Genomic DNA, 12,017 nt, shown 5'->3' with positions numbered 1-12,017 from the left:
ATATTATTTTGGGTTGTAATAATATTTACTGGTTGTAATATATTTACTGGTTGTTTATATCCTATTAATATTAATCGGGGTTTTGCTTATTTATTGTTAGTTGATGATATATAGATACTCATTTCTAATCCCGAAATTGAGGGCGCCACAATTTACGTGTATCAAAAGCGCATCTAGAGTATGCGTAGGCGGGGGACGTATACTTATACGTGTACCAAAAGCGCATCTAGAGTATGCGTAGGCGGGGACGTATACTTATATGTCATATGCGTCCACGGCCTCACATCTCCTGGTTACATATATGACTTTTTAACCTTTTCTTATCAGCATGCGTACAGGTGCCCCGCATATTTTGTATGTGTAGTCCTTTACGACTAATTTTTGCTTTTTTTTGTATTTTGAAAATTTTAAAAATAAAAGCTAATTTCTCCGCAGTATCAATATACGTGGGCTCTATTTCGCATAACATTGGTGCGCGTAAGTGTTCTTGATGTATTTTTTTTTAATTTTAGAAATTACAAATAAAGGTTGCGCACTATTGTTATGCGTATACATGCCGTCACATATTTAGTTTAAAAAAGTCGAATCACTAATTCAGAAATAAACACAAGTTAGTCATATTTAGTACGCGTCTCTTGTATTGGTTTTAAAGGAATAGTAGTATATAGCACATGAATTATACATATCGAGGGTTCGAATACCCAATCCTCTTGACAGTGATCATTCGGGCAATTCCACCCCAAATTTCGTTATTTGGGCTTTAACCCGTAAACAAATATCTATTTCAAAATAAGTGATTCTGTATTGTTTGAGTTTCTAACAAAACGGGTAAAAATTGCCAAAACCCTTTTATAGAGTGGCAAAAAGTATAACTTTTACTTCCTTCGTACCACCGAGATGTTTACATTATAATTCAATACGTATTATTCGAAATTTTTATAAATTATAGTTTCATAATATTTTTTGAAATTTTTTTTTTGAATAAAAGTTTAACATAAAACTTTTATTCAAAAAAATTAAAAAAAAATATTGTAAACTATACTTTAAACGAACATTAAAAAGTGTGTCGAAAATACGTAAACAATCCAATTCAGTGGGACGGAGGGAGTAATTGATAAACAAATTTAATATTTATATCAAATTAAATCTTAAATTTCAAACTTTAATTTAATATAAATATTAAAAAACAAATATATGTATAAATATAATTTTTTATACCGCAATTTACGTTAGAAAAAAATCAACAGCATTCATTTGGCGCCCGATTAATAAAAAAAATAATACATACAGTACACAGAGCCCACAAAAACATAAAATACCCAACGCCCACCCCTGCGTGTCTCTGAGTCTTATCTTTTTCTTTCCCTCCGTCATCAATGTTGTATACATACGTACACAAATACAAGTGACAATTCAGAGTACCCAGTTGTAGTTGTGAAGAGCCCTCAGTTTGGATTTTAATTCTCCCTGTCCTTAAGATTTAAGGTATGCCCATGTCTTTTTATTATTGGATAAGTTAAGGGGTAATCTCATTTCTAACTAAACTCTTATACATCTGTAATATAACATGTAATGTATTATTGCATTCATTTGTATGGTTTATGTGTTATATAGTTCTGCAGGGGAGGGGAATGGAGATGATTTTAGAGGCTAGAGATGCTGGGGAGTGGGCTTATAGAGGAGAAGGCGCTGCTAATCTTGTTCTTTCTTACACTGGATCATACCCTCCTTTTGTAATCCCTCTCTCTCTCTCCTCCCTCTCTATTTCCTCTCTCTCTCTCTCTCTCTCTCCCCCATTTGACCTCTGTCCCCTGTTTCAATGTTATTTGGTGTATTCAATCTAGAGTCTCTTGGTATTATTTTTATCTTGCAATTCAATACTAGGTGAAAATTTATAAAATTTAATAAATTTGACGGAATTCAATTGGGATTTCAGTCTTTAAAAAATTTCTTGGTAGTCAATCGGGATGGTATTACAAAAGATTTTAAATGTGTTACTATTCCATACGCAACAAGGAATTATTACAAAAAAACGATTAGTGTCCAGTTAGGATATTAAAGTACCGTCAACTTTGGTGGTATCAAAAAAGTATTTAGCTTTCATGAGATGGTGGATTTTGTAGGGTTTAAAAGTTTTATCTTTTCAAAAAGAGATATGGCATCTGCCCAAGTGGTATGACTCTTTATAGAATCAGAATATTTTATGCAGTCATTAGATCCATAGATTATTATATTCATCAGGTATTATTATTATTATTATTATTTCAATTTATGAATTAACTAACTCCACCCCAGGTATGGGAATAAATGTACGGGGCGATGCCACTAGAGCAAGAGGTCTTTTGTATATCGTATATCCTTGGCAATTCTGAATCATTACTTTCGGCTAGTCACTAGCATATTCTGTTAGAAGATCTCATGTTAAGGCATGTTAAGTAAACAGCTCATCTTAAGATGTTAGGGGAAGGCCCCAACTGGATCTTGTGTTATATTTTATATTCTAACATATTCAAATCCTTTGCAATTCATTGTATAGGTTGGGAAAGTATTGCGTGTGCGGAAGATAACTGAAAATGGGGCAGAATATGATAATGGACTCTCTGGCCTAAGCAAGCATGAGTGCTTACTTTGGGATGAACTTATATCGGCCCCATCCAGGGAAATGGCTGAGCCACCTGTATGTAAAGAATGTTATGAGACCTCTGCTAGGTTCCGATTATGTTGAGTCTGGGGTATGTGTTGTTATAGCATCATATCTCTTGTGCATTTCTAATATCTATTATCCTGCTAATATCCTGATCATATGTTGTTTCATTCAAAAAAAGCATCACATAGATATTGCTGCCTCTTGCCTGCGACCAATATTTAAATATATGCATTAAATTTATTGTTACAGTCTCTACCATCTATTAATTATGATAGGACATAATAAAGATCTCTGCACAGCATTAGCTATAGGTTACTCTTATATAGTTTCACTTGTTTGAGTGATTTTTATTTGCCTTCTTAAGCCCCATTCATGTTAATGGTACTTATATATTTCTTTTTATGAGCTATATGAGCTATACTTGTGGCCTATTCACGTTAATAGTCCGGAAAAGCTATAATAATTTCTTTTAATGCAATATCACCCATTGTTTCTCCTCCAGAATGCATCGTTTGATTCTGCACAAATGGTTTTTTCAAAGTTCTGTAGTCTTGTATCAAGAGTCCTCATGTTTTTCCTTTTATACGGGTAGGTCCGAGTACTGTGGGCAAGGGATTTTTGGAGTCTGTGAAAGTAATATCTTTCTAAGCGTCCTTCATGGCGAGTCAATGATGCAAAGACCAACACAGAATGTGTTTCTGCTCTTCTTCTACCTGATCTCTCACATTTTCCTGGCAGTAAGTACCATCTCTGAAATATATTTGATGCAAATAACTATGCTTGTCTATTTAAGGAAACAAGACACCTTAATACCCTATCACTTGCCGCCTTAATGGTGATTTTTCTCTAACCTAATTAAACCCAAGGTATCATGATCTTGGAATCGAATTTCACCTGGATTGAAAATTGTTCTTCATGGCTACTTTATAATACTTGTGGTGTATGTGTTGTACCTCAGTTAACATACATCTGATGCATGCTTCTTAGGTGGCTTTCAAGAGTCATCCACTAGTTGCAGTCTAAAGAAAGAAGTAGTGGGTTACTTGCTCATGAAACACAGTTTTATGGGCATATATTTATTGTAGTATTACATGGAAAAATTATTGAAGGAAAACATGAAGCTGATTCTCCTTTAATACAGTAACAATTTTTTTTAAATCTTATCTTCACAAGCGAGGCAACATATTTTGACTTTTCATACCAACAGTCCAATTCAAGCTTTTACATTTCCCTTAATGATAACCTATGGATGTTGATTAGATTGTTGTCCTATATCTATAAGTACGTGTCTGGAGTTCTGAGGGTTGTAAGTTGTTTGAAATGTATATTGAAACAACTAATGATTTACGGTCTCATGCTTTTATATAATGATTGTTCGTAACAGAAATTTATCTTTACCTTTTTCTCAGGTGTTCTTAATAAAGAATTCTGCATAACTGTTGAGATAAAGGTTCTTACCCCCTTCTGTTAATGTTCTTTTCTAATAATTTCTTTTGAATGTTTTGAGTAAGAGGCAGTTTAAAAGGATACACCAAAGATTAAGTATATCTTACTTTTCTCATTATATTCTTGCTCACTCAAAGCAGCCCAATGCGGATTTCTGCCAGTTTCAGATTTGATAGCTGAGGAAATTCTGTTAAAAAGAGCATAAGCCGATTTAAAATGCATCAGGCACTGAAATCCATCAGGGGAAGGTATTGTCTATCCTACTACTAAATTTTAAGACCAGTCCACTATTTGTTGGATGCTTGTATAAAAATTATTATCAATCAGCATTTAGTACATTTCTTGGTTAAATAGTATATTCTTCAACACTGATGTCATTTAAATCTGTTTTTTATGTGTTGTTGCTCTCGTGTGGAAGATTGTTTAGCACTTGATTTAATTATACCTTCTTCAACATTCAAAAATTTGTTTCAGATATCGGAAGTAAGCGAATACGATCCGTTGGATCTGTTCTCTTAAATCTATAAAGAGAGTAAATAAAGCTGTGAAGGACCTTTTCTTACACCTCAGAACAATTTTCGGGTATTTTAATGGTTCTCTCATATATGGGGGCTTAGGTGGTAGCCCAAGCAGCAAGAGCTATCTGACTAGGGAAACGTTTGAAGATGTACTGAAATGTGTGATTCAATCAGACAATGGCAATCGTACAACAAAGTTCCTGGATCTTGTTGCTGAGACAGTTTTCAGATCAAGACTATTAGATAGGCTCCTAAAAGCCCAGATGCTTGATACGCTTGACATTGAAGGGGCAATTCATGCATATTATAATGTTGTTTGCCCAGTCTTGTAAGTATGCAGCAAATTCCGGGAGTAGAAGAGAAACTGTCAGAAAGATATTCCCATATTCATTCAGATCCATACAGTAAAAGCTTAAAGATTGTGAAGGACTATCTGACTTGCTGCAACTGCAAAGGACTTGAGTTACGATGATAAGTTTTAGGACCCACTGAAAACAGAGACATGGAATCTTTGGATGATACTGTTGTACTAAATCGACTAGACAAAGCTTTCAATACAAGGTATGTGTCACAACTGATCTCAGATTCTCACCGTTCTGCCTTCTCCTAAGTTAATGCACAAATCCTCTCATCCTTTATCATTTGTTTTTTGAAGCAAAAGCATGTAAACATTAGTCGCAGATACTATGGAATAATGCAAGACAATGCAAAGTGCTTTTTAATTTATTAAATGGTCTAGTGATCCATCATGACCTTTACACTATCAGGAGCTCAAATCTTGATTCCCCCTGCTGATGTTATTATCTACTACTGCACTCGTTAGTATTTCCTATTTAAGACAATGGAATATTGCTAATATGGCATTGTCTTATTTGTTGATATAGTTACTAAATTTGTTAATTCACAGGCATCTTTTCTTGACCTGGATAGAAACCTCTAACGAAGATGGAATACTATTATGAGTTAGACCAGAAAATAGTTCGCGCTTATTCTCAGATATCTAAAGTCAAGGATAATCCAGGTAAAAGCTGCGAAAATTGAATAGACCTGGTCCTTGTCATGGACAATATAGTAGGTTGCATTTCAAGGCTTCTCCGCTATGTTTTTCAAACACGTTTATATTATGCATGTGCATATTTCTCATTTTTCATCAAAGAACTTAAATGTACCGTGAGGTTCTTAGCCAAGTTTCTTATCGAAGTATCACTCTGAAGGTCTGTATTTTAGACTTACACAACCTAAAATTATCATTTTTTCACTTATACACATTATGTCGTAGTTTGCTGCTCTATATTTGTTCTAATAAACCTTTTTCTTCTATTTTATTAGTGTGCCAACAGAAATAATCTGATAGTGTAACTCCCAACTGATCCTCATTCCGTCTTTTGCTGTAGTTGTGGTAGCTTGATCCACAAGGAGATAGGGATGAGTCAGATGGTGAGTAGGATGAATCAGATGATTCTTTCAGAGCAAGCAGGAGCTACAATGTCAAACATTTAAAGTGCAACTGAGATGTCTCTTCATACTAGCTGCTCTGACATTTAATTTATGTTGTCTATAGAACTTGGTTTTGCTTAGAGGCAAATGCCATAATGTACACCTAAACTTTAATAAGTCGCTGTTCACTGTATAACATTTATTCCAAATTATCCAAGTTTTAGAATAATAATATCCACCATAATATTTCATATGTTTAGCTCTGTTATAAGATTTATAGTTTTCAGTGTATTGTCATTATTATGTAAAAAGCGTAACGATTGTTATTTTACAATTTACTGATAGTATTTCCTCGGTCATCAAAACGCAGCCTCCAGGATTAAGAATTGTATGCATGATTTGTAAGGGAGCCTTCATATATAGATTTGGCTGTGTTTACGGTCACGTAATAAAACTAGAACACAGATACGTTGTAATACGAGTTTATGTATCATCATCTGCCTTGTCATTATATTAGTTGATTCTTGAGATTTAAATTGAGCTGCTGTGCCTAGACAACAAATCTGGGCAGCTATCTATGTATATTCAACTCTTAGGCGTAGGTTCAAGATGTTTATATTTCAAAAGATCAAAATTCCACAAACAAGAGTAGATTAATATGATTATTAAAAGCAGAAGCCATAGCAATCAACGGGATGTGACATGAAATTAACAGTAGCCACTAATATATGTCCATCATAAAGGGATTATTTTACAGTTTACACTTTACAGAATATTCACAACTGTTTTACATATACATACAACGGGTGCACCCATATATATTCATTATATAGTTAATTTGCCAGAGGAGCAGGTTACTTTGAACAATGGGTTTCTATGTACATAGTCTTCAACCCTGCATACATGGTACAAGCAAGATAGCTATATATATTAGTCTTCTTTAAACCAAAAAGCACAAGTCTGTAGAAATGAGAATAGGTTCCCCTTGTGTAGCATTCAACTATGGTACCTATAAAGACAAAAATATACCTGCTTAAGCCCAGTTCTTCTTTGATCTGAATTGGCTGAGTTTATCCCGCCACTGAGCTGTAAAAGATCATTAAAACTCTTGTGAAAATTTTCAAAGACAAGATAAGGAGTTTATCTTGAACCTGGCCGATGTATTCGCTCGGCAAAGAAAGAAGCACAAAAAAAACAGTGCCATCTCAAACTAAATGTGGAATCAGCCACATTTAATTTAAAGCTTTAATTGGTCACTAATATGTTCGAAATGCAATAAAATATGAACCAAAAGTGTCCTAAAGAGCATGTTTCGATTTATTTATCATGTTCACATTGATGTTTACAGAATTTAATAACCCTGTGATCCCCGTAATTAACAGAGATGAGGGAACCAGATAAGAATCTGAACCAAAGGTGTTCGAAATGCAATAATATAAACCACAAGTGTCCTAAATAGCATGCTTTCTATTTATTAAAAAACACCAAAACTCGTATCTACTTCGTAGGAACATGAGATATTGCGCTCACATTTGATGTTTAATGAATTTAATAACCCTGATAATTCCCATGATTCAAAAGAGATGAATGAACCAGATAGTTGAAGCATGTAGAAGTTCCGGAAGAATGCAAAACTTACCAGCATCACTATAGCGTTCCTCATGGCAGCTTTCAGCATGTTGCACACAAGATCAAATTCCTTAGTTTCAACACAAGGCTGGCCATTGGGCCTGAAAACATAGTATACATGATAAGAAAAGAAAGTATCAGCTAGAGTTCCTTTCCTTCCCGAAAACTGGAAGGGTTATTTCAACTGCATGTCTTATAATTTATTGACAATCAATTTTAAGGAATCAGTGTCTTGATAAATCACAACATTCCTATTAAAAATTTTGGGTGGAAGTTTTTCAAATCGTAGCATACAGCCACTTACGGGCCTTTTCCAAAGAATTTTTCGTCGGCTAAACAATGTGAGCCATACCTGTCCAGTTCTGTGAATATTAAGCCACTGAAGAACCAGGTATTGAAATTTTTGCAGGCTCAATTATTTTCATTCCATCACTATAAGCCAAAAACTTGTTTACTTGTATTGGCACCTGAAAAAAAATCAAAATATAAGAACAAAGGTTGGATGGATAGTCTTGGTCTAGGATTTAGGAATTGAACATATATGAACATCATCTCCTAATTAATGGTGTGACTAAAATGATCTACCCGCCTACCACCAATGCACACATGCAAAAAAAAAGTGCATATGCATGCATATCCAAAGGTACCACTAAAGGGCTCTTAGCCTAGAGGCATCGGCCTCATCCTATTTACGGGAATTCAAGGTTCACATGCTGTCAAAGTCAAGGTCGATGTGTTGTGGTCAACTATTAAAAAAATGGAAAAGGTACCTTGCATCTCACTGCAATGTTGATTGGCATCCGAAGGTCTAAGGTCAAAGCTAATATTTTCTGTTTCGTCATCTACCTGGGGTAAGGAAAACATCTGTCAGATAATCAGCTTTCCAAACAAAATCATGAATGGACATTCGTAACAAAATAGTGTTGTGTTTCAGGAGTTTGCCTTTGTTAAGTACAACCGTGAAAAATATGCCTCATGTATTCTCTTTGTGACTCGAACAAGTTTCACCTGTATAATAACAAAAACGATTCATCTAACGAAGGGAAATGTTCTCTATTTTGTTAGAATTAGACGATTTATAATTTTATCTATAGCTCAAGAGCTTGAGCTTGACACAAATTAAATAAAACTTACTGAGTATCCCATTTTGTCAATCATTTCTTTAACTACTTGATACATGGTAGGCCTCGCCTGAAATAGAAAATTTTACAAATTCCAAATTTAAGTTTAAAAATTAACAATTATCCAGAACATCAACTGACACCAGACAAGCTTTAGTGATAGAAATAGAAGTGATGCATACAATTTGGACGCTGCGCATGGCTGCCATGAGCAATGCACTTGGCATCTCCACTGCAATAGAAAGCAAGTGATTGGAAGCCGAAAGAAAAAGTCAATAGTTGACCTTAAATTATTAATCATAAAAATAGAATAGGAACACATCCCTATATTCTGAAAGAGAAAAATTGCAAAGGAAACATACACACGATAATTGGGAGTAGTAGACCAGTTCCATCTTCCATTTTTAGCACAATTGCGGGATGAGGGGCATAATCAGGAAGATGGCCTCCATGAGGGTTGTTATGGGCACATCTTAAATGCCTGCCATCTCTCATCTTGATCATGAAACCATCGGCACTGCTCTTCACCTCAACTGTCTCGAAAAATGTCAAACATTCATATCAATTATTTGTCATTGTGTTTACTGCTTCACATATTAAGTACATAATGACTTCTCTCTTAACATGTTAGAATATACTGGTTAACAGAACCTAAAAGCAACTACATAATTATTCAACCAAGTTGCAAAACCTTGATTAATTCTGTACGTTAATGTCTTCTGCATAACCACTTGATTTGGAACTTTCTTCGTTGTAATCTTTGTGAATGCTACACAACCAACTTTCACTAAGAGCTAGTTCAAAAGAGCAAGTCGCTATCACAAGATTCAGCATTTTCCCTCAGAAGTTAAACACAGACAAGACTCTATGTTGCAGTAATTCAATGACAGTAATAGGTACAGAGCAAGTCGCTATCACAAGATTCAGCATTTTCCCTCAGAAGTTAAACACAAACACAGACAAGACTCTATGTTGCAGTAACTTGATGACAGTAATAGGTAACCGAATAAAGAGCAACTTCCGGTACAGACAGTTAATTTATAAAGTACGATTTCAAGTCTAATTTTATGTGTAAAAGCAATGGTGGAATATTATTAAATTAATTTCCATGAATGGGTCCAGCTAAGAGCTCACCAGCTTCGACAACACTTGAGTTCACATAATCTGCATCGTTCTCATTAAAATTTTCAGCAGTACTACCATTACCATTGGATGATGAGCTGAAACTACACTTCACTACCTTCCCCTTCTGGAATCGCTGTTGATTACCCACATTAATCCTACTGCCACTGAACCCTTTGAACCCCCAGAACCCACTTCTAAGAACTCTATTTTTCATTAGAGGTCCATTTACCGGTAGCATATAAGCTCCAGTTTGTTTTAAATGGACTGCTGCCGGGCAGATAACAGGTCCTTGTACAGAACTCATATTATTTCCTGTAAATTTCATAAAAAAAGGGCATGAGTAAAATTTTGTCAAGCAATAATATACTGATTCAAGAGAAAATTTGGAAATTTTAACAGAAATAACACACTGCATTAATTTTTTTTTCTGGTTACATCTGCAATTAGGTACTGAAGCATCTTTTGAATCATTTAACAATATTTTCACGCAAGTGATTCGATGTATCCGATAGATATTTAATCTATATATACATATGCAAGCTACACTATCAACCATATTAAATTTTATATAATTACATAAAAAAGTATTAAAATTCACATAAAAAAGTCTTATAGTAACATCAAATTAGCATATGATACATAAGTAATCTAATTATATGAACCATGGATATGAATATGATCTGTTTATATATCATGATCACATAGCTCAATATAACTACATAATCTCCTTCGATATCTTTAAAAAGACTGCACAAATTAAAACCATTGTAAACAATTAAATATATCAAATGACAGACCTGAAGATCACACTGTCTTGTACAAGCAGTTTCAGATTTATAACCTTGAGATCGAGTAAACTATAGCTACTAAAAAGACAATATATCGAAACGAGCACTCTATTCAATTTTTAACTAGGTCAAATGTGTTGAAAGATTACTTGTAAACATATAAATGAAGACTTGATTCCGTGTGCGTAGTTACGTAATTACATATCGAAGCAAATACAGTCAACAACTTGTTCAGTTAGGCAATTCGGAGTGTTTTTCAATGAATACATTTGTAAGTTACATTCTTATTAATCGTATCGTATCGAATAAGGCTACATACAACAGTATTGAAATGGTCATCAAATCAAACTTGTAATATAAACATCCGAAATCTAACAACACGAAACACGTACATGATCTAACAAAAAGAGGTCAAGAACAAATAAAAACAGTATGATCGGTTAATATATCATGATCATACACAACTTTACACACTCAATTTGAAAACAATCATTTAAAAATGAGTAAAATGAAATAGATCATAATAAAATAAGTCAAATTAAAAAAATTAAAAACAAAAAGAAGACCTGAGATGAAAGGCTGTTGTATGAGCAAGTCCTAGATCAGATAAGAAAATGATGATTAAGGGATGAATATAGAAATAGGATATATAAGTTAAGTGTGTATATACATAGGGTTAATATTTAAATGTGTGTGTGTGTGTGTGTGTGTTTTTGTTTGGATAAAGAGGGGGAGGAGAGGATTGTTGTGGTGGGAGGAGCAAGGCAGGATAAGAGATTTTTTTAGGCTGCCTTTCTCAATTATATACCCAAAGTCCAAAGAGAGAGAGTAGAGAGAGAGCATTTTAATCAACACGAGAGAGAGAGAATAATATACTTAATATTTTATTGTTATAAATCGGATATTTTATTCACATCAATAATTCTACAAGAATATTTTATCCTTTCTTTTTTTCTTCTTGTTCTGTATTCTCTTTCCCTGACAGTTTATGTTTATGTAAACTAATTTTTTTTAAGGTAATTTTTGAAAACATTGATTTCATTTCAAATTCAGAATTTCAATTTCAAATCTTTTGCATAGAAATTCGAAAAATTGAATTTCAAAACTTTGTTTTTTGGATTTTTCTAAAATTTGAAATATATTATTTTTATTTTTTATCGGAAAATTGAAATATTAATTTTAATTATATATATTTCAGGATAAATTGCCCAAAAACAATCCTTGAAACAAAATTCAAAAACTTCTTGCTGAAAAAGTTCCTGTGAAACATTTCCCATAAATTTTTCGTTCTAGAAAATTCTACCAA

At 33.7% G+C, this 12,017-nt stretch overlaps 1 long non-coding RNA gene and 2 pseudogenes across 1 annotated transcript; 2 read left to right on the top strand and 1 right to left on the bottom strand.

Moving 5' to 3' along the window:
- Positions 1-4,486: 4,486 nt before the first annotated feature.
- Positions 4,487-5,083, top strand: LOC141704266 (inositol-pentakisphosphate 2-kinase-like; annotated as a pseudogene).
- A 458-nt stretch (positions 5,084-5,541) lies between these two features.
- Positions 5,542-6,301, top strand: LOC141704264 (uncharacterized). The gene is made up of 2 exons (XR_012567894.1): positions 5,542-5,632; positions 6,006-6,301. It is a non-coding gene; the product is annotated as an uncharacterized LOC141704264 (long non-coding RNA).
- A 780-nt stretch (positions 6,302-7,081) lies between these two features.
- Positions 7,082-11,337, bottom strand: LOC141704265 (bifunctional nuclease 1-like; annotated as a pseudogene).
- Between the last annotated feature and the right edge of the window lie 680 nt (positions 11,338-12,017).

This window comes from Apium graveolens, unplaced genomic scaffold (genome assembly GCF_009905375.1).
Source record: "Apium graveolens cultivar Ventura unplaced genomic scaffold, ASM990537v1 ctg7646, whole genome shotgun sequence".
Taxonomy (NCBI): Eukaryota; Viridiplantae; Streptophyta; class Magnoliopsida; order Apiales; family Apiaceae; genus Apium; species Apium graveolens.
The sequence above is the reverse complement of the archived record's forward strand: the minus strand, read 5'-3'. Positions and strand labels throughout refer to the sequence as shown.